Below are 17,167 nucleotides of genomic sequence, written 5' to 3' on the forward strand. Positions count from 1 at the left end.
GCTGGTACTTGCCAAGCCTTAAGCTGCATTGATGCTGTGATTTGACGAGAGCAGGCACATTCAGCTTAGAATGGCCGTTGACAGCAGATGTTCAATTTGAACCTTCTTTTACCATCTTTGACAGAGAAACTAACACAATTTTCAGGTTCAAAAAGGTCAACAGAACTTGGGATTCCCAGCCAGTCTCCCATGCTGGTACTTGCCAAGCCTTAAGCTGCATTGCTGCTGCGATCTGACGAGAGCAGGCACATTCAGCTTAGAATGGCCGTTGACAGCAGCTGTTCAATTTGAACCTTCTTTTACCATCTTTGACAGAGAAACTAACACAATTTTCAGGTTCAGAAAGGTCAACGGAACTTGGGATTCCCAGCCAGTCTCCCATGCTGGTACTTGCCAAGCCTTAAGCTGCATTGATGCTGTGATTTGACGAGAGCAGGCACATTCAGCTTAGAATGGCCGTTGACAGCAGATGTTCAATTTGAACCTTCTTTTACCATCTTTGACAGAGAAACTAACACAATTTTCAGGTTCAAAAAGGTCAACAGAACTTGGGATTCCCAGCCAGTCTCCCATGCTCGTACTTGCCAAGCCTTAAGCTGCATTGCTGCTGCGATCTGACGAGAGCAGGCACATTCAGCTTAGAATGGCCGTTGACCGCAGCTGTTCAATTTGAACCTTCTTTTACTATCTCATAGAGAAACTAACACAATTTCCAGGTTCAAAAAGGTCAACGGAACTTGGGATTCCCAGCCAGTCTCCCATGCTGGTACTTGCCAAGCCTTAAGCTGCATTGCTGCTGCGATCTGACGAGAGCAGGCACATTCAGCTTAGAATGGCCGTTGACAGGAGCTGTTCAATTTGAACCTTCTTTTACTATCTCATAGAGAAACTAACACAATTTTCAGGTTCAAAAAGGTCAACGGAACTTGGGATTCCCAGCCAGTCTCCCATGCTGGTACTTGCCAAGCCTTAAGCTGCATTGCTGCTGCGATCTGACGAGAGCAGGCACATTCAGCTTAGAATGGCCGTTGACAGCAGCTGTTCAATTTGAACCTTCTTTTACTATCTCATAGATAAACTAACACAATTTTCAGGTTCAAAAAGGTCAACGGAACTTGGGATTCCCAGCCAGTCTCCCATGCTGGTACTTGCCAAGCCTTAAGCTGCATTGCTGCTGCGATCTGACGAGAGCAGGCACATTCAGCTTAGAATGGCCGTTGACAGCAGCTGTTCAATTTGAACCTTCTTTTACTATCTCATAGAGAAACTAACACAATTTTCAGGTTCAAAAAGGTCAACGGAACTTGGGATTCCCAGCCAGTCTCCCATGCTGGTAATTGCCAAGCCTTAAGCTGCATTGATGCTGCGATCTGACGAGAGCAGGCACATTCAGCTTAGAATGGCCGTTGACAGCAGCTGTTCAATTTGAACCTTCTTTTACTATCTCATAGAGAAACTAACACAATTTTCAGGTTCAAAAAGGTCAACGGAACTTGGGATTCCCAGCCAGTCTCCCATGCTGGTACTTGCCAAGCCTTAAGCTGCATTGATGCTGCGATCTGACGAGAGCAGGCACATTCAGCTTAGAATGGCCGTTGACCGCAGCTGTTCAATTTGAACCTTCTTTTACTATCTCATAGAGAAACTAACACAATTTTCAGGTTCAAAAAGGTCAACGGAACTTGGGATTCCTAGCCAGTCTCCCATGCTGGTACTTGCCAAGCCTTAAGCTGCATTGCTGCTGCGATCTGACGAGAGCAGGCACATTCAGCTTAGAATGGCCGTTGACAGCAGCTGTCCAATTTGAACCTTCTTTTACCATCTTTGACAGGGAAACTAACACAATTTTCAGGTTCAAAAAGGTCAACGGAACTTGGGATTCCCAGCTAGTCTCCCATGGTGGTACTTGCCAAGCCTTAAGCTGCATTGCTGCTGCGATCTGACGAGAGCAGGCACATTCAGCTTAGAATAGCCGTTGACAGCAGCTGTTCAATTTGAACCTTCTTTTACTATCTCATAGAGAAACTAATACAATTTTCAGGTTCAAAAAGGTCAACGGAACTTGGGATTCCCAGCCAGTCTCCCATGCTGGTACTTGCCAAGCCTTAAGCTGCATTGCTGCTGCGATCTGACGAGAGCAGGCACATTCAGCTTAGAATGGCCGTTGACCGCAGCTGTTCAATTTGAACCTTCTTTTACTATCTCATAGAGAAACTAACACAATTTTCAGGTTCAAAAAGGTCAACGGAACTTGGGATTCCCAGCCAGTCTCCCATGCTGGTACTTGCCAAGCCTTAAGCTGCATTGCTGCTGCGATCTGACGAGAGCAGGCACATTCAGCTTAGAATGGCCGTTGACAGCAGCTGTTCAATTTGAACCTTCTTTTACTATCTCATAGAGAAACTAACACAATTTTCAGGTTCAAAAAGGTCAACGGAACTTGGGATTCCCAGCCAGTCTCCCATGCTGGTACTTGCCAAGCCTTAAGCTGCATTGATGCTGCGATCTGACGAGAGCAGGCACATTCAGCTTAGAATGGCCGTTGACAGCAGATGTTCAATTTGAACCTTCTTTTACCATCTTTGACAGAGAAACTAACACAATTTTCAGGTTCAAAAAGGTCAACGGAACTTGGGATTCCCAGCCAGTCTCCCATGCTGGTACTTGCCAAGCCTTAAGCTGCATTGCTGCTGCGATCTGACGAGAGCAGGCACATTCAGCTTAGAATGGCCGTTGACAGCAGCTGTTCAATTTGAACCTTCTTTTACTATCTCATAGAGAAACTAACACAATTTTAAGGTTCAAAAAGGTCAATGGAACTTGGGATTCCCAGCCAGTCTCCCATGCTGGTACTTGCCAAGCCTTAAGCTGCATTGCTGCTGCGATCAGACGAGTGCAGGCACATTCAGCTTAGAATGGCCGTTGACAGCAGCTGTTCAATTTGAACCTTCTTTTACTATCTCATAGAGAAACTAACACAATTTTCAGGTTCAAAAAGGTCAACAGAACTTGGGATTCCCAGCCAGTCTCCCATGCTGGTACTTGCCAAGCCTTAAGCTGCATTGCTGCTGCGATCTGACGAGAGCAGGCACATTCAGCTTAGAATGGCCGTTGACCGCAGCTGTTCAATTTGAACCTTCTTTTACTATCTCATAGAGAAACTAACACAATTTTCAGGTTCAAAAAGGTCAACGGAACTTGGGATTCCCAGCCAGTCTCCCATGCTGGTACTTGCCAAGCCTTAAGCTGCATTGCTGCTGCGATCTGACGAGAGCAGGCACATTCAGCTTAGAATGGCCGTTGACAGCAGCTGTTCAATTTGAACCTTCTTTTACTATCTCATAGAGAAACTAGCACAATTTTCAGGTTCAAAAAGGTCAACGGAACTTGGGATTCCCAGCCAGTCTCCCATGCTGGTACTTGTCAAGCCTTAAGCTGCATTGATGCTGCGATCTGACGAGAGCAGGCACATTCAGCTTAGAATGGCCGTTGACAGCAGATGTTCAATTTGAACCTTCTTTTACCATCTTTGACAGAGAAACTAACACAATTTTCAGGTTCAAAAAGGTCAACGGAACTTGGGATTCCCAGCCAGTCTCCCTTGCTGGTACTTGCCAAGCCTTAAGCTGCATTGCTGCTGCGATCTGACGAGAGCAGGCACATTCAGCTTAGAATGGCCGTTGACAGCAGCTGTTCAATTTGAACCTTCTTTTACTATCTCATAGAGAAACTAACACAATTTTCAGGTTCAAAAAGGTCAACGGAACTTGGGATTCCCAGCCAGTCTCCCATGCTGGTACTTGCCAAGCCTTAAGCTGCATTGCTGCTGCGATCTGACGAGAGCAGGCACATTCAGCTTAGAATGGCCGTTGACCGCAGCTGTTCAATTTGAACCTTCTTTTACTATCTCATAGAGAAACTAACACAATTTTCAGGTTCAAAAAGGTCAACGGAACTTGGGATTCCCAGCCAGTCTCCCATGCTGGTACTTGCCAAGCCTTAAGCTGCATTGCTGCTGCGATCTGACGAGAGCAGGCACATTCAGCTTAGAATGGCCGTTGACAGCAGCTGTCCAATTTGAACCTTCTTTTACCATCTTTGACAGGGAAAATAACACAATTTTCAGGTTCAAAAAGGTCAACGGAACTTGGGATTCCCAGCCAGTCTCCCATGCTGGTACTTGCCAAGCCTTAAGCTGCATTGCTGCTGCGATCTGACGAGAGCAGGCACATTCAGCTTAGAATGGCCGTTGACAGCAGCTGTTCAATTTGAACCTTCTTTTACTATCTCATAGAGAAACTAACACAATTTTCAGGTTCAAAAAGGTCAACGGAACTTGGGATTCCCAGCCAGTCTCCCGTGCTGGTACTTGCCAAGCCTTAAGCTGCATTGATGCTGCGATCTGACGAGAGCAGGCACATTCAGCTTAGAATGGCCGTTGACAGCAGATGTTCAATTTGAACCTTCTTTTACCATCTTTGACAGAGAAACTAACACAATTTTCAGGTTCAAAAAGGTCAACGGAACTTGGGATTCCCAGCCAGTCTCCCATGCTGGTACTTGCCAAGCCTTAAGCTGCATTGCTGCTGCGATCTGACGAGAGCAGGCACATTCAGCTTAGAATGGCCGTTGACAGCAACTATTCAATTTGAACCTTCTTTTACTATCTCATAGAGAAACTAACACAATTTTCAGGTTCAAAAAGGTCAATGGAACTTGGGATTCCCAGCCAGTCTCCCATGCTGGTACTTGCCAAGCCTTAAGCTGCATTGCTGCTGCAATCTGACGAGAGCAGGCACATTCAGCTTAGAATGGCCGTTGACAGCAGCTGTTCAATTTGAACCTTCTTTTACTATCTCATAGAGAAACTAACACAATTTTCAGGTTCAAAAAGGTCAACGGAACTTGGGATTCCCAGCCAGTCTCCCATGCTGGTACTTGCCAAGCCTTAAGCTGCATTGCTGCTGCGATCTGACGAGAGCAGGCACATTCAGCTTAGAATGGCCGTTGACAGCAGATGTTCAATTTGAACCTTCTTTTACCATCTTTGACAGAGAAACTAACACAATTTTCAGGTTCAAAAAGGTCAACGGAACTTGGGATTCCCAGCCAGTCTCCCTTGCTGGTACTTGCCAAGCCTTAAGCTGCATTGCTGCTGCGATCTGACGAGAGCAGGCACATTCAGCTTAGAATGGCCGTTGACAGCAGCTGTTCAATTTGAACCTTCTTTTACTATCTCATAGAGAAACTAACACAATTTTCAGGTTCAAAAAGGTCAACGGAACTTGGGATTCCCAGCCAGTCTCCCATGCTGGTACTTGCCAAGCCTTAAGCTGCATTGCTGCTGCGATCTGACGAGAGCAGGCACATTCAGCTTAGAATGGCCGTTGACCGCAGCTGTTCAATTTGAACCTTCTTTTACTATCTCATAGAGAAACTAACACAATTTTCAGGTTCAAAAAGGTCAACGGAACTTGGGATTCCCAGCCAGTCTCCCATGCTGGTACTTGCCAAGCCTTAAGCTGCATTGCTGCTGCGATCTGACGAGAGCAGGCACATTCAGCTTAGAATGGCCGTTGACAGCAGCTGTCCAATTTGAACCTTCTTTTACCATCTTTGACAGGGAAAATAACACAATTTTCAGGTTCAAAAAGGTCAACGGAACTTGGGATTCCCAGCCAGTCTCCCATGCTGGTACTTGCCAAGCCTTAAGCTGCATTGCTGCTGCGATCTGACGAGAGCAGGCACATTCAGCTTAGAATGGCCGTTGACAGCAGCTGTTCAATTTGAACCTTCTTTTACTATCTCATAGAGAAACTAACACAATTTTCAGGTTCAAAAAGGTCAACGGAACTTGGGATTCCCAGCCAGTCTCCCGTGCTGGTACTTGCCAAGCCTTAAGCTGCATTGATGCTGCGATCTGACGAGAGCAGGCACATTCAGCTTAGAATGGCCGTTGACAGCAGATGTTCAATTTGAACCTTCTTTTACCATCTTTGACAGAGAAACTAACACAATTTTCAGGTTCAAAAAGGTCAACGGAACTTGGGATTCCCAGCCAGTCTCCCATGCTGGTACTTGCCAAGCCTTAAGCTGCATTGCTGCTGCGATCTGACGAGAGCAGGCACATTCAGCTTAGAATGGCCGTTGACAGCAACTATTCAATTTGAACCTTCTTTTACTATCTCATAGAGAAACTAACACAATTTTCAGGTTCAAAAAGGTCAATGGAACTTGGGATTCCCAGCCAGTCTCCCATGCTGGTACTTGCCAAGCCTTAAGCTGCATTGCTGCTGCAATCTGACGAGAGCAGGCACATTCAGCTTAGAATGGCCGTTGACAGCAGCTGTTCAATTTGAACCTTCTTTTACTATCTCATAGAGAAACTAACACAATTTTCAGGTTCAAAAAGGTCAACGGAACTTGGGATTCCCAGCCAGTCTCCCATGCTGGTACTTGCCAAGCCTTAAGCTGCATTGCTGCTGCGATCTGACGAGAGCAGGCACATTCAGCTTAGAATGGCCGTTGACAGCAGCTGTTCAATTTGAACCTTCTTTTACTATCTCATAGAGAAACTAACACAATTTTCAGGTTCAAAAAGGTCAACGGAACTTGGGATTCCCAGCCAGTCTCCCATGCTGGTACTTGCCAAGCCTTAAGCTGCATTGCTGCTGCGATCTGACGAGAGCAGGCACATTCAGCTTAGAATGGCCGTTGACAGCAGCTGTTCAATTTGAACCTTCTTTTACTATCTCATAGAGAAACTAACACAATTTTCAGGTTCAAAAAGGTCAACGGAACTTGGGATTCCCAGCCAGTCTCCCATGCTGGTACTTGCCAAGCCTTAAGCTGCATTGCTGCTGCGATCTGACGAGAGCAGGCACATTCAGCTTAGAATGTCCGTTGACAGCAGCTGTTCAATTTGAACCTTCTTTTACTATCTCATAGAGAAACTAACACAATTTTCAGGTTCAAAAAGGTCAACGGAACTTGGGATTCCCAGCCAGTCTCCCATGCTGGTACTTGCCAAGCCTTAAGCTGCTGCGATCTGACGAGAGCAGGCACATTCAGCTTAGAATGGCCGTTGACAGCAGCTGTCCAATTTGAACCTTCTTTTACCATCTTTGACAGGGAAACTAACACAATTTTCAGGTTCAAAAAGGTCAACGGAACTTGGGATTCCCAGCTAGTCTCCCATGCTGGTACTTGCCAAGCCTTAAGCTGCATTGCTGCTGCGATCTGACGAGAGCAGGCACATTCAGCTTAGAATGGCCGTTGACCGCAGCTGTTCAATTTGAACCTTCTTTTACTATCTCATAGAGAAACTAACACAATTTTCAGGTTCAAAAAGGTCAACGGAACTTGGGATTCCCAGCCAGTCTCCCAAGCTGGTACTTGCCAAGCCTTAAGCTGCATTGCTGCTGCGATTTGACGAGAGCAGGCACATTCAGCTTAGAATGGCCGTTGACAGCAGCTGTTCAATTTGAACCTTCTTTTACTATCTCATAGAGAAACTAACACAATTTTCAGGTTCAAAAAGGTCAACGGAACTTGGGATTCCCAGCCAGTCTCCCATGCTGGTACTTGCCAAGCCTTAAGCTGCATTGCTGCTGCGATCTGACGAGAGCAGGCACATTCAGCTTAGAATGGCCGTTGACAGCAGCTGTTCAACTTGAACCTTCTTTTACAATCTCATAGAGAAACTAACACAATTTTCAGGTTCAAAAAGGTCAACGGAACTTGGGATTCCCAGCCAGTCTCCCATGCTTGTACTTGCCAAGCCTTAAGCTGCATTGATGCTGCGATCTGACGAGAGCAGGCACATTCAGCTTAGAATGGCCGTTGACAGCAGATGTTCAATTTGAACCTTCTTTTACCATCTTTGACAGAGAAACTAACACAATTTTCAGGTTCAAAAAGGTCAATGGAACTTGGGATTCCCAGCCAGTCTCCCATGCTGGTACTTGCCAAGCCTTAAGCTGCATTGCTGCTGCGATCTGACGAGAGCAGGCACATTCAGCTTAGAATGGCCGTTGACAGCAGCTGTTCAATTTGAACCTTCTTTTACTATCTCATAGAGAAACTAACACAATTTTCAGGTTCAAAAAGGTCAATGGAACTTGGGATTCCCAGCCAGTCTCCCATGCTGGTAGTTGCCAAGCCTTAAGCTGCATTGCTGCTGCGATCTGACGAGAGCAGGCACATTCAGCTTAGAATGGCCGTTGACAGCAGCTGTTCAATTTGAACCTTCTTTCACCATCTTTGACAGAGAAACTAACACAATTTTCAGGTTCAGAAAGGTCAACGGAACTTGGGATTCCCAGCCAGTCTCCCATGCTGGTACTTGCCAAGCCTTAAGCTGCATTGATGCTGTGATTTGACGAGAGCAGGCACATTCAGCTTAGAATGGCCGTTGACAGCAGATGTTCAATTTGAACCTTCTTTTACCATCTTTGACAGAGAAACTAACACAATTTTCAGGTTCAAAAAGGTCAACAGAACTTGGGATTCCCAGCCAGTCTCCCATGCTGGTACTTGCCAAGCCTTAAGCTGCATTGCTGCTGCGATCTGACGAGAGCAGGCACATTCAGCTTAGAATGGCCGTTGACAGCAGCTGTTCAATTTGAACCTTCTTTTACCATCTTTGACAGAGAAACTAACACAATTTCCAGGTTCAAAAAGGTCAACGGAACTTGGGATTCCCAGCCAGTCTCCCATGCTGGTACTTGCCAAGCCTTAAGCTGCATTGCTGCTGCGATCTGACGAGAGCAGGCACATTCAGCTTAGAATGGCCGTTGACCGCAGCTGTTCAATTTGAACCTTCTTTTACTATCTCATAGAGAAACTAACACAATTTTCAGGTTCAAAAAGGTCAACGGAACTTGGGATTCCCAGCCAGTCTCCCATGCTGGTACTTGCCAAGCCTTAAGCTGCATTGCTGCTGCGATCTGACGAGAGCAGGCACATTCAGCTTAGAATGGCCGTTGACAGAAGCTGTTCAATTTGAACCTTCTTTTACTATCTCATAGATAAACTAACACAATTTTCAGGTTCAAAAAGGTCAACGGAACTTGGGATTCCCAGCCAGTCTCCCATGCTGGTACTTGCCAAGCCTTAAGCTGCATTGCTGCTGCGATCTGACGAGAGCAGGCACATTCAGCTTAGAATGGCCGTTGACCGCAGCTGTTCAATTTGAACCTTCTTTTACTATCTCATAGAGAAACTAACACAATTTTCAGGTTCAAAAAGGTCAACGGAACTTGGGATTCCCAGCCAGTCTCCCATGCTGGTACTTGCCAAGCCTTAAGCTGCATTGCTGCTGCGATCTGACGAGAGCAGGCACATTCAGCTTAGAATGGCCGTTGACAGCAGCTGTCCAATTTGAACCTTCTTTTACCATCTTTGACAGGGAAACTAACACAATTTTCAGGTTCAAAAAGGTCAACGGAACTTGGGATTCCCAGCCAGTCTCCCATGCTGGTACTTGCCAAGCCTTAAGCTGCATTGCTGCTGCGATCTGACGAGAGCAGGCACATTCAGCTTAGAATGGCCGTTGACAGCAGCTGTTCAATTTAAACCTTCTTTTACTATCTCATAGAGAAACTAACACAATTTTCAGGTTCAAAAAGGTCAACGGAACTCGGGATTCCCAGCCAGTCTCCCATGCTGGTACTTGCCAAGCCTTAAGCTGCATTGATGCTGCGATCTGACGAGAGCAGGCACATTCAGCTTAGAATGGCCGTTGACAGCAGATGTTCAATTTGAACCTTCTTTTACCATCTTTGACAGAGAAACTAACACAATTTTCAGGTTCAAAAAGGTCAACGGAACTTGGGATTCCCAGCCAGTCTCCCATGCTGGTACTTGCCAAGCCTTAAGCTGCATTGCTGCTGCGATCTGACGAGAGCAGGCACATTCAGCTTAGAATGGCCGTTGACAGCAGCTGTTCAATTTGAACCTTCTTTTACTATCTCATAGAGAAACTAACACAATTTTCAGGTTCAAAAAGGTCAACTGAACTTGGGATTCCCAGCCAGTCTCCCATGCTGGTACTTGCCAAGCCTTAAGCTGCATTGCTGCTGCGATCTGACGAGAGCAGGCACATTCAGCTTAGAATGGCCGTTGACTGCAGCTGTTCTATTTGAACCTTCTTTTACTATCTCATAGAGAAACTAACACAATTTTCAGGTTCAAAAAGGTCAACGGAACTTGGGATTCCCAGCCAGTCTCCCATGCTGGTACTTGCCAAGCCTTAAGCTGCATTGCTGCTGCGATCTGACGAGAGCAGGCACATTCAGCTTAGAATGGCCGTTGACAGCAGCTGTTCAATTTGAACCTTCTTTTACTATCTCATAGAGAAACTAGCACAATTTTCAGGTTCAAAAAGGTCAACGGAACTTGGGATTCCCAGCCAGTCTCCCATGCTGGTACTTGCCAAGCCTTAAGCTGCATTGATGCTGCGATCTGACGAGAGCAGGCACATTCAGCTTAGAATGGCCGTTGACAGCAGATGTTCAATTTGAACCTTCTTTTACCATCTTTGACAGAGAAACTAACACAATTTTCAGGTTCAAAAAGGTCAACGGAACTTGGGATTCCCAGCCAGTCTCCCTTGCTGGTACTTGCCAAGCCTTAAGCTGCATTGCTGCTGCGATCTGACGAGAGCAGGCACATTCAGCTTAGAATGGCCGTTGACAGCAGCTGTTCAATTTGAACCTTCTTTTACTATCTCATAGAGAAACTAACACAATTTTCAGGTTCAAAAAGGTCAACGGAACTTGGGATTCCCAGCCAGTCTCCCATGCTGGTACTTGCCAAGCCTTAAGCTGCATTGCTGCTGCGATCTGACGAGAGCAGGCACATTCAGCTTAGAATGGCCGTTGACCGCAGCTGTTCAATTTGAACCTTCTTTTACTATCTCATAGAGAAACTAACACAATTTTCAGGTTCAAAAAGGTCAACGGAACTTGGGATTCCCAGCCAGTCTCCCATGCTGGTACTTGCCAAGCCTTAAGCTGCATTGCTGCTGCGATCTGACGAGAGCAGGCACATTCAGCTTAGAATGGCCGTTGACAGCAGCTGTCCAATTTGAACCTTCTTTTACCATCTTTGACAGGGAAAATAACACAATTTTCAGGTTCAAAAAGGTCAACGGAACTTGGGATTCCCAGCCAGTCTCCCATGCTGGTACTTGCCAAGCCTTAAGCTGCATTGCTGCTGCGATCTGACGAGAGCAGGCACATTAAGCTTAGAATGGCCGTTGACAGCAGCTGTTCAATTTGAACCTTCTTTTACTATCTCATAGAGAAACTAACACAATTTTCAGGTTCAAAAAGGTCAACGGAACTTGGGATTCCCAGCCAGTCTCCCGTGCTGGTACTTGCCAAGCCTTAAGCTGCATTGATGCTGCGATCTGACGAGAGCAGGCACATTCAGCTTAGAATGGCCGTTGACAGCAGATGTTCAATTTGAACCTTCTTTTACCATCTTTGACAGAGAAACTAACACAATTTTCAGGTTCAAAAAGGTCAACGGAACTTGGGATTCCCAGCCAGTCTCCCATGCTGGTACTTGCCAAGCCTTAAGCTGCATTGCTGCTGCGATCTGACGAGAGCAGGCACATTCAGCTTAGAATGGCCGTTGACAGCAACTATTCAATTTGAACCTTCTTTTACTATCTCATAGAGAAACTAACACAATTTTCAGGTTCAAAAAGGTCAATGGAACTTGGGATTCCCAGCCAGTCTCCCATGCTGGTACTTGCCAAGCCTTAAGCTGCATTGCTGCTGCAATCTGACGAGAGCAGGCACATTCAGCTTAGAATGGCCGTTGACAGCAGCTGTTCAATTTGAACCTTCTTTTACTATCTCATAGAGAAACTAACACAATTTTCAGGTTCAAAAAGGTCAACGGAACTTGGGATTCCCAGCCAGTCTCCCATGCTGGTACTTGCCAAGCCTTAAGCTGCATTGCTGCTGCGATCTGACGAGAGCAGGCACATTCAGCTTAGAATGGCCGTAGACCGCAGCTGTTCAATTTGAACCTTCTTTTACTATCTCATAGAGAAACTAACACAATTTTCAGGTTCAAAAAGGTCAACGGAACTTGGGATTCCCAGCCAGTCTCCCATGCTGGTACTTGCCAAGCCTTAAGCTGCATTGCTGCTGCGATCTGACGAGAGCAGGCACATTCAGCTTAGAATGGCCGTTGACAGCAGCTGTTCAATTTGAACCTTCTTTTACTATCTCATAGAGAAACTAACACAATTTTCAGGTTCAAAAAGGTCAACGGAACTTGGGATTCCCAGCCAGTCTCCCATGCTGGTACTTGCCAAGCCTTAAGCTGCATTGCTGCTGCGATCTGACGAGAGCAGGCACATTCAGCTTAGAATGGCCGTTGACAGCAGCTGTTCAATTTGAACCTTCTTTTACTATCTCATAGAGAAACTAACACAATTTTCAGGTTCAAAAAGGTCAACGGAACTTGGGATTCCCAGCCAGTCTCCCATGCTGGTACTTGCCAAGCCTTAAGCTGCTGCGATCTGACGAGAGCAGGCACATTCAGCTTAGAATGGCCGTTGACAGCAGCTGTCCAATTTGAACCTTCTTTTACCATCTTTGACAGGGAAACTAACACAATTTTCAGGTTCAAAAAGGTCAACGGAACTTGGGATTCCCAGCTAGTCTCCCATGCTGGTACTTGCCAAGCCTTAAGCTGCATTGCTGCTGCGATCTGACGAGAGCAGGCACATTCAGCTTAGAATGGCCGTTGACCGCAGCTGTTCAATTTGAACCTTCTTTTACTATCTCATAGAGAAACTAACACAATTTTCAGGTTCAAAAAGGTCAACGGAACTTGGGATTCCCAGCCAGTCTCCCAAGCTGGTACTTGCCAAGCCTTAAGCTGCATTGCTGCTGCGATTTGACGAGAGCAGGCACATTCAGCTTAGAATGGCCGTTGACAGCAGCTGTTCAATTTGAACCTTCTTTTACTATCTCATAGAGAAACTAACACAATTTTCAGGTTCAAAAAGGTCAACGGAACTTGGGATTCCCAGCCAGTCTCCCATGCTGGTACTTGCCAAGCCTTAAGCTGCATTGCTGCTGCGATCTGACGAGAGCAGGCACATTCAGCTTAGAATGGCCGTTGACAGCAGCTGTTCAACTTGAACCTTCTTTTACAATCTCATAGAGAAACTAACACAATTTTCAGGTTCAAAAAGGTCAACGGAACTTGGGATTCCCAGCCAGTCTCCCATGCTTGTACTTGCCAAGCCTTAAGCTGCATTGATGCTGCGATCTGACGAGAGCAGGCACATTCAGCTTAGAATGGCCGTTGACAGCAGATGTTCAATTTGAACCTTCTTTTACCATCTTTGACAGAGAAACTAACACAATTTTCAGGTTCAAAAAGGTCAATGGAACTTGGGATTCCCAGCCAGTCTCCCATGCTGGTACTTGCCAAGCCTTAAGCTGCATTGCTGCTGCGATCTGACGAGAGCAGGCACATTCAGCTTAGAATGGCCGTTGACAGCAGCTGTTCAATTTGAACCTTCTTTTACTATCTCATAGAGAAACTAACACAATTTTCAGGTTCAAAAAGGTCAATGGAACTTGGGATTCCCAGCCAGTCTCCCATGCTGGTAGTTGCCAAGCCTTAAGCTGCATTGCTGCTGCGATCTGACGAGAGCAGGCACATTCAGCTTAGAATGGCCGTTGACAGCAGCTGTTCAATTTGAACCTTCTTTTACCATCTTTGACAGAGAAACTAACACAATTTTCAGGTTCAGAAAGGTCAACGGAACTTGGGATTCCCAGCCAGTCTCCCATGCTGGTACTTGCCAAGCCTTAAGCTGCATTGATGCTGTGATTTGACGAGAGCAGGCACATTCAGCTTAGAATGGCCGTTGACAGCAGATGTTCAATTTGAACCTTCTTTTACCATCTTTGACAGAGAAACTAACACAATTTTCAGGTTCAAAAAGGTCAACAGAACTTGGGATTCCCAGCCAGTCTCCCATGCTGGTACTTGCCAAGCCTTAAGCTGCATTGCTGCTGCGATCTGACGAGAGCAGGCACATTCAGCTTAGAATGGCCGTTGACAGCAGCTGTTCAATTTGAACCTTCTTTTACCATCTTTGACAGAGAAACTAATACAATTTTCAGGTTCAAAAAGGTCAACGGAACTTGGGATTCCCAGCCAGTCTCCCATGCTGGTACTTGCCAAGCCTTAAGCTGCATTGCTGCTGCGATCTGACGAGAGCAGGCACATTCAGCTTAGAATGGCCGTTGACCGCAGCTGTTCAATTTGAACCTTCTTTTACTATCTCATAGAGAAACTAACACAATTTTCAGGTTCAAAAAGGTCAACAGAACTTGGGATTCCCAGCCAGTCTCCCATGCTGGTACTTGCCAAGCCTTAAGCTGCATTGCTGCTGCGATCTGACGAGAGCAGGCACATTCAGCTTAGAATGGCCGTTGACAGCAGCTGTCCAATTTGAACCTTCTTTTACCATCTTTGACAGGGAAACTAACACAATTTTCAGGTTCAAAAAGGTCAACGGAACTTGGGATTCCCAGCCAGTCTCCCATGCTGGTACTTGCCAAGCCTTAAGCTGCATTGCTGCTGCGATCTGACGAGAGCAGGCACATTCAGCTTAGAATGGCCGTTGACAGCAGCTGTTCAATTTAAACCTTCTTTTACTATCTCATAGAGAAACTAACACAATTTTCAGGTTCAAAAAGGTCAACGGAACTCGGGATTCCCAGCCAGTCTCCCGTGCTGGTACTTGCCAAGCCTTAAGCTGCATTGATGCTGCGATCTGACGAGAGCAGGCACATTCAGCTTAGAATGGCCGTTGACAGCAGATGTTCAATTTGAACCTTCTTTTACCATCTTTGACAGAGAAACTAACACAATTTTCAGGTTCAAAAAGGTCAACGGAACTTGGGATTCCCAGCAAGTCTCCCATGCTGGTACTTGCCAAGCCTTAAGCTGCATTGCTGCTGCGATCTGACGAGAGCAGGCACATTCAGCTTAGAATGGCCGTTGACAGCAGCTGTTCAATTTGAACCTTCTTTTACTATCTCATAGAGAAACTAACACAATTTTCAGGTTCAAAAAGGTCAACTGAACTTGGGATTCCCAGCCAGTCTCCCATGCTGGTACTTGCCAAGCCTTAAGCTGCATTGCTGCTGCGATCTGACGAGAGCAGGCACATTCAGCTTAGAATGGCCGTTGACCGCAGCTGTTCTATTTGAACCTTCTTTTACTATCTCATAGAGAAACTAACACAATTTTCAGGTTCAAAAAGGTCAACGGAACTTGGGATTCCCAGCCAGTCTCCCATGCTGGTACTTGCCAAGCCTTAAGCTGCATTGCTGCTGCGATCTGATGAGAGCAGGCACATTCAGCTTAGAATGGCCGTTGACAGCAGCTGTTCAATTTGAACCTTCTTTTACTATCTCATAGAGAAACTAACACAATTTTAAGGTTCAAAAAGGTCAACGGAACTTGGGATTCCCAGCCAGTCTCCCATGCTGGTACTTGCCAAGCCTTAAGCTGCATTGATGCTGCGATCTGACGAGAGCAGGCACATTCAGCTTAGAATGGCCGTTGACAGCAGCTGTTCAATTTGAACCTTCTTTTACCATCTTTGACAGAGAAACTAATACAATTTTCAGGTTCAAAAAGGTCAACGGAACTTGGGATTCCCAGCCAGTCTCCCATGCTGGTACTTGCCAAGCCTTAAGCTGCATTGCTGCTGCGATCTGACGAGAGCAGGCACATTCAGCTTAGAATGGCCGTTGACCGCAGCTGTTCAATTTGAACCTTCTTTTACTATCTCATAGAGAAAGTAACACAATTTTCAGGTTCAAAAAGGTCAACGGAACTTGGGATTCCCAGCCAGTCTCCCATGCTGGTACTTGCCAAGCCTTAAGCTGCATTGCTGCTGCGATCTGACGAGAGCAGGCACATTCAGCTTAGAATGGCCGTTGACCGCAGCTGTTCAATTTGAACCTTCTTTTACTATCTCATAGAGAAAGTAACACAATTTTCAGGTTCAAAAAGGTCAACGGAACTTGGGATTCCCAGCCAGCCTCCCATGCTGGTACTTGCCAAGCCTTAAGCTGCATTGCTGCTGCGATCTGACGAGAGCAGGCACATTCAGCTTAGAATGGCCGCTGACAGCAGCTGTTCAATTTGAACCTTCTTTTACTATCTCATAGAGAAACTAACACAATTTTCAGGTTCAAAAAGGTCAACGGAACTTGGGATTCCCAGCCAGTCTCCCATGCTGGTACTTGCCAAGCCTTAAGCTGCATTGCTGCTGCGATCTGACGAGAGCAGGCACATTCAGCTTAGAATGGCCGTTGACAGCAGCTGTTCAATTTGAACCTTCTTTTACCATCTTTGACAGAGAAACTAACACAATTTTCAGGTTCAAAAAGGTCAACGGAACTTGGGATTCCCAGCCAGTCTCCCATGCTGGTACTTGCCAAGCCTTAAGCTGCATTGATGCTGTGATTTGACGAGAGCAGGCACATTCAGCTTAGAATGGCCGTTGACAGCAGATGTTCAATTTGAACCTTCTTTTACCATCTTTGACAGAGAAACTAACACAATTTTCAGGTTCAAAAAGGTCAACAGAACTTGGGATTCCCAGCCAGTCTCCCATGCTGGTACTTGCCAAGCCTTAAGCTGCATTGCTGCTGCGATCTGACGAGAGCAGGCACATTCAGCTTAGAATGGCCGTTGACAGCAGCTGTTCAATTTGAACCTTCTTTTACCATCTTTGACAGAGAAACTAACACAATTTCCAGGTTCAAAAAGGTCAACGGAACTTGGGATTCCCAGCCAGTCTCCCATGCTGGTACTTGCCAAGCCTTAAGCTGCATTGCTGCTGCGATCTGACGAGAGCAGGCACATTCAGCTTAGAATGGCCGTTGACAGCAGCTGTTCAATTTGAACCTTCTTTTACTATCTCATAGAGAAACTAACACAATTTTCAGGTTCAAAAAAGTCAACGGAACTTGGGATTCCCAGCCATTCTCCCATGCTGGTACTTGCCAAGCCTTAAGCTGCATTGCTGCTGCGATCTGACGAGAGCAGGCACATTCAGCTTAGAATGGCCGTTGACAGCAGCTGTTCAATTTGAACCTTCTTT

General features: G+C 46.0%; 56 pseudogenes; all 56 read right to left on the reverse strand.

Moving 5' to 3' along the window:
• Positions 1-4,893: 4,893 nt before the first annotated feature.
• Positions 4,894-5,012, reverse strand: LOC140108225 (5S ribosomal RNA; annotated as a pseudogene).
• Positions 5,013-5,084: 72 nt separating this feature from the next.
• LOC140107589 (5S ribosomal RNA) lies at positions 5,085-5,203 on the reverse strand (annotated as a pseudogene).
• A 70-nt stretch (positions 5,204-5,273) lies between these two features.
• LOC140108226 (5S ribosomal RNA) lies at positions 5,274-5,392 on the reverse strand (annotated as a pseudogene).
• A 70-nt stretch (positions 5,393-5,462) lies between these two features.
• Positions 5,463-5,581, reverse strand: LOC140108228 (5S ribosomal RNA; annotated as a pseudogene).
• Positions 5,582-5,653: 72 nt separating this feature from the next.
• Positions 5,654-5,772, reverse strand: LOC140108229 (5S ribosomal RNA; annotated as a pseudogene).
• A 70-nt stretch (positions 5,773-5,842) lies between these two features.
• On the reverse strand, positions 5,843-5,961 carry LOC140107760 (5S ribosomal RNA; annotated as a pseudogene).
• A 72-nt stretch (positions 5,962-6,033) lies between these two features.
• LOC140108230 (5S ribosomal RNA) lies at positions 6,034-6,152 on the reverse strand (annotated as a pseudogene).
• Positions 6,153-6,411: 259 nt separating this feature from the next.
• LOC140108231 (5S ribosomal RNA) lies at positions 6,412-6,530 on the reverse strand (annotated as a pseudogene).
• Positions 6,531-6,600: 70 nt separating this feature from the next.
• Positions 6,601-6,719, reverse strand: LOC140108232 (5S ribosomal RNA; annotated as a pseudogene).
• A 70-nt stretch (positions 6,720-6,789) lies between these two features.
• LOC140107171 (5S ribosomal RNA) lies at positions 6,790-6,908 on the reverse strand (annotated as a pseudogene).
• A 253-nt stretch (positions 6,909-7,161) lies between these two features.
• On the reverse strand, positions 7,162-7,280 carry LOC140108211 (5S ribosomal RNA; annotated as a pseudogene).
• Positions 7,281-7,350: 70 nt separating this feature from the next.
• LOC140107839 (5S ribosomal RNA) lies at positions 7,351-7,469 on the reverse strand (annotated as a pseudogene).
• Positions 7,470-7,539: 70 nt separating this feature from the next.
• Positions 7,540-7,658, reverse strand: LOC140108233 (5S ribosomal RNA; annotated as a pseudogene).
• Positions 7,659-7,728: 70 nt separating this feature from the next.
• On the reverse strand, positions 7,729-7,847 carry LOC140107777 (5S ribosomal RNA; annotated as a pseudogene).
• A 643-nt stretch (positions 7,848-8,490) lies between these two features.
• On the reverse strand, positions 8,491-8,609 carry LOC140107328 (5S ribosomal RNA; annotated as a pseudogene).
• A 72-nt stretch (positions 8,610-8,681) lies between these two features.
• Positions 8,682-8,800, reverse strand: LOC140108234 (5S ribosomal RNA; annotated as a pseudogene).
• A 70-nt stretch (positions 8,801-8,870) lies between these two features.
• On the reverse strand, positions 8,871-8,989 carry LOC140108236 (5S ribosomal RNA; annotated as a pseudogene).
• A 70-nt stretch (positions 8,990-9,059) lies between these two features.
• LOC140108237 (5S ribosomal RNA) lies at positions 9,060-9,178 on the reverse strand (annotated as a pseudogene).
• A 70-nt stretch (positions 9,179-9,248) lies between these two features.
• LOC140108239 (5S ribosomal RNA) lies at positions 9,249-9,367 on the reverse strand (annotated as a pseudogene).
• A 72-nt stretch (positions 9,368-9,439) lies between these two features.
• On the reverse strand, positions 9,440-9,558 carry LOC140108240 (5S ribosomal RNA; annotated as a pseudogene).
• A 70-nt stretch (positions 9,559-9,628) lies between these two features.
• On the reverse strand, positions 9,629-9,747 carry LOC140107620 (5S ribosomal RNA; annotated as a pseudogene).
• A 72-nt stretch (positions 9,748-9,819) lies between these two features.
• Positions 9,820-9,938, reverse strand: LOC140108241 (5S ribosomal RNA; annotated as a pseudogene).
• Positions 9,939-10,008: 70 nt separating this feature from the next.
• On the reverse strand, positions 10,009-10,127 carry LOC140107739 (5S ribosomal RNA; annotated as a pseudogene).
• A 70-nt stretch (positions 10,128-10,197) lies between these two features.
• LOC140108242 (5S ribosomal RNA) lies at positions 10,198-10,316 on the reverse strand (annotated as a pseudogene).
• A 70-nt stretch (positions 10,317-10,386) lies between these two features.
• Positions 10,387-10,505, reverse strand: LOC140107521 (5S ribosomal RNA; annotated as a pseudogene).
• A 72-nt stretch (positions 10,506-10,577) lies between these two features.
• LOC140107590 (5S ribosomal RNA) lies at positions 10,578-10,696 on the reverse strand (annotated as a pseudogene).
• A 70-nt stretch (positions 10,697-10,766) lies between these two features.
• Positions 10,767-10,885, reverse strand: LOC140108243 (5S ribosomal RNA; annotated as a pseudogene).
• A 70-nt stretch (positions 10,886-10,955) lies between these two features.
• On the reverse strand, positions 10,956-11,074 carry LOC140108244 (5S ribosomal RNA; annotated as a pseudogene).
• A 72-nt stretch (positions 11,075-11,146) lies between these two features.
• Positions 11,147-11,265, reverse strand: LOC140107425 (5S ribosomal RNA; annotated as a pseudogene).
• A 70-nt stretch (positions 11,266-11,335) lies between these two features.
• LOC140107761 (5S ribosomal RNA) lies at positions 11,336-11,454 on the reverse strand (annotated as a pseudogene).
• A 72-nt stretch (positions 11,455-11,526) lies between these two features.
• On the reverse strand, positions 11,527-11,645 carry LOC140108245 (5S ribosomal RNA; annotated as a pseudogene).
• Positions 11,646-11,904: 259 nt separating this feature from the next.
• On the reverse strand, positions 11,905-12,023 carry LOC140107428 (5S ribosomal RNA; annotated as a pseudogene).
• Positions 12,024-12,093: 70 nt separating this feature from the next.
• Positions 12,094-12,212, reverse strand: LOC140108246 (5S ribosomal RNA; annotated as a pseudogene).
• Positions 12,213-12,282: 70 nt separating this feature from the next.
• On the reverse strand, positions 12,283-12,401 carry LOC140108248 (5S ribosomal RNA; annotated as a pseudogene).
• Positions 12,402-12,654: 253 nt separating this feature from the next.
• LOC140108223 (5S ribosomal RNA) lies at positions 12,655-12,773 on the reverse strand (annotated as a pseudogene).
• A 70-nt stretch (positions 12,774-12,843) lies between these two features.
• Positions 12,844-12,962, reverse strand: LOC140107842 (5S ribosomal RNA; annotated as a pseudogene).
• Positions 12,963-13,032: 70 nt separating this feature from the next.
• LOC140108251 (5S ribosomal RNA) lies at positions 13,033-13,151 on the reverse strand (annotated as a pseudogene).
• A 70-nt stretch (positions 13,152-13,221) lies between these two features.
• Positions 13,222-13,340, reverse strand: LOC140107778 (5S ribosomal RNA; annotated as a pseudogene).
• Positions 13,341-13,412: 72 nt separating this feature from the next.
• On the reverse strand, positions 13,413-13,531 carry LOC140107687 (5S ribosomal RNA; annotated as a pseudogene).
• Positions 13,532-13,601: 70 nt separating this feature from the next.
• LOC140107874 (5S ribosomal RNA) lies at positions 13,602-13,720 on the reverse strand (annotated as a pseudogene).
• Positions 13,721-13,983: 263 nt separating this feature from the next.
• On the reverse strand, positions 13,984-14,102 carry LOC140107329 (5S ribosomal RNA; annotated as a pseudogene).
• Positions 14,103-14,174: 72 nt separating this feature from the next.
• Positions 14,175-14,293, reverse strand: LOC140108252 (5S ribosomal RNA; annotated as a pseudogene).
• Positions 14,294-14,363: 70 nt separating this feature from the next.
• On the reverse strand, positions 14,364-14,482 carry LOC140107331 (5S ribosomal RNA; annotated as a pseudogene).
• Positions 14,483-14,554: 72 nt separating this feature from the next.
• On the reverse strand, positions 14,555-14,673 carry LOC140108253 (5S ribosomal RNA; annotated as a pseudogene).
• Positions 14,674-14,743: 70 nt separating this feature from the next.
• On the reverse strand, positions 14,744-14,862 carry LOC140107832 (5S ribosomal RNA; annotated as a pseudogene).
• Positions 14,863-14,934: 72 nt separating this feature from the next.
• Positions 14,935-15,053, reverse strand: LOC140108076 (5S ribosomal RNA; annotated as a pseudogene).
• Positions 15,054-15,123: 70 nt separating this feature from the next.
• Positions 15,124-15,242, reverse strand: LOC140107740 (5S ribosomal RNA; annotated as a pseudogene).
• A 70-nt stretch (positions 15,243-15,312) lies between these two features.
• LOC140107940 (5S ribosomal RNA) lies at positions 15,313-15,431 on the reverse strand (annotated as a pseudogene).
• A 70-nt stretch (positions 15,432-15,501) lies between these two features.
• On the reverse strand, positions 15,502-15,620 carry LOC140107523 (5S ribosomal RNA; annotated as a pseudogene).
• Positions 15,621-15,692: 72 nt separating this feature from the next.
• On the reverse strand, positions 15,693-15,811 carry LOC140108254 (5S ribosomal RNA; annotated as a pseudogene).
• A 70-nt stretch (positions 15,812-15,881) lies between these two features.
• Positions 15,882-16,000, reverse strand: LOC140108255 (5S ribosomal RNA; annotated as a pseudogene).
• Positions 16,001-16,070: 70 nt separating this feature from the next.
• Positions 16,071-16,189, reverse strand: LOC140107723 (5S ribosomal RNA; annotated as a pseudogene).
• Positions 16,190-16,259: 70 nt separating this feature from the next.
• LOC140108256 (5S ribosomal RNA) lies at positions 16,260-16,378 on the reverse strand (annotated as a pseudogene).
• A 263-nt stretch (positions 16,379-16,641) lies between these two features.
• LOC140107332 (5S ribosomal RNA) lies at positions 16,642-16,760 on the reverse strand (annotated as a pseudogene).
• Positions 16,761-16,832: 72 nt separating this feature from the next.
• On the reverse strand, positions 16,833-16,951 carry LOC140108257 (5S ribosomal RNA; annotated as a pseudogene).
• A 70-nt stretch (positions 16,952-17,021) lies between these two features.
• LOC140107826 (5S ribosomal RNA) lies at positions 17,022-17,140 on the reverse strand (annotated as a pseudogene).
• Positions 17,141-17,167: the final 27 nt, after the last annotated feature.

Source organism: Engystomops pustulosus, unplaced genomic scaffold (genome assembly GCF_040894005.1).
Source record: "Engystomops pustulosus unplaced genomic scaffold, aEngPut4.maternal MAT_SCAFFOLD_121, whole genome shotgun sequence".
Classification (NCBI taxonomy): domain Eukaryota; kingdom Metazoa; phylum Chordata; class Amphibia; order Anura; family Leptodactylidae; genus Engystomops; species Engystomops pustulosus.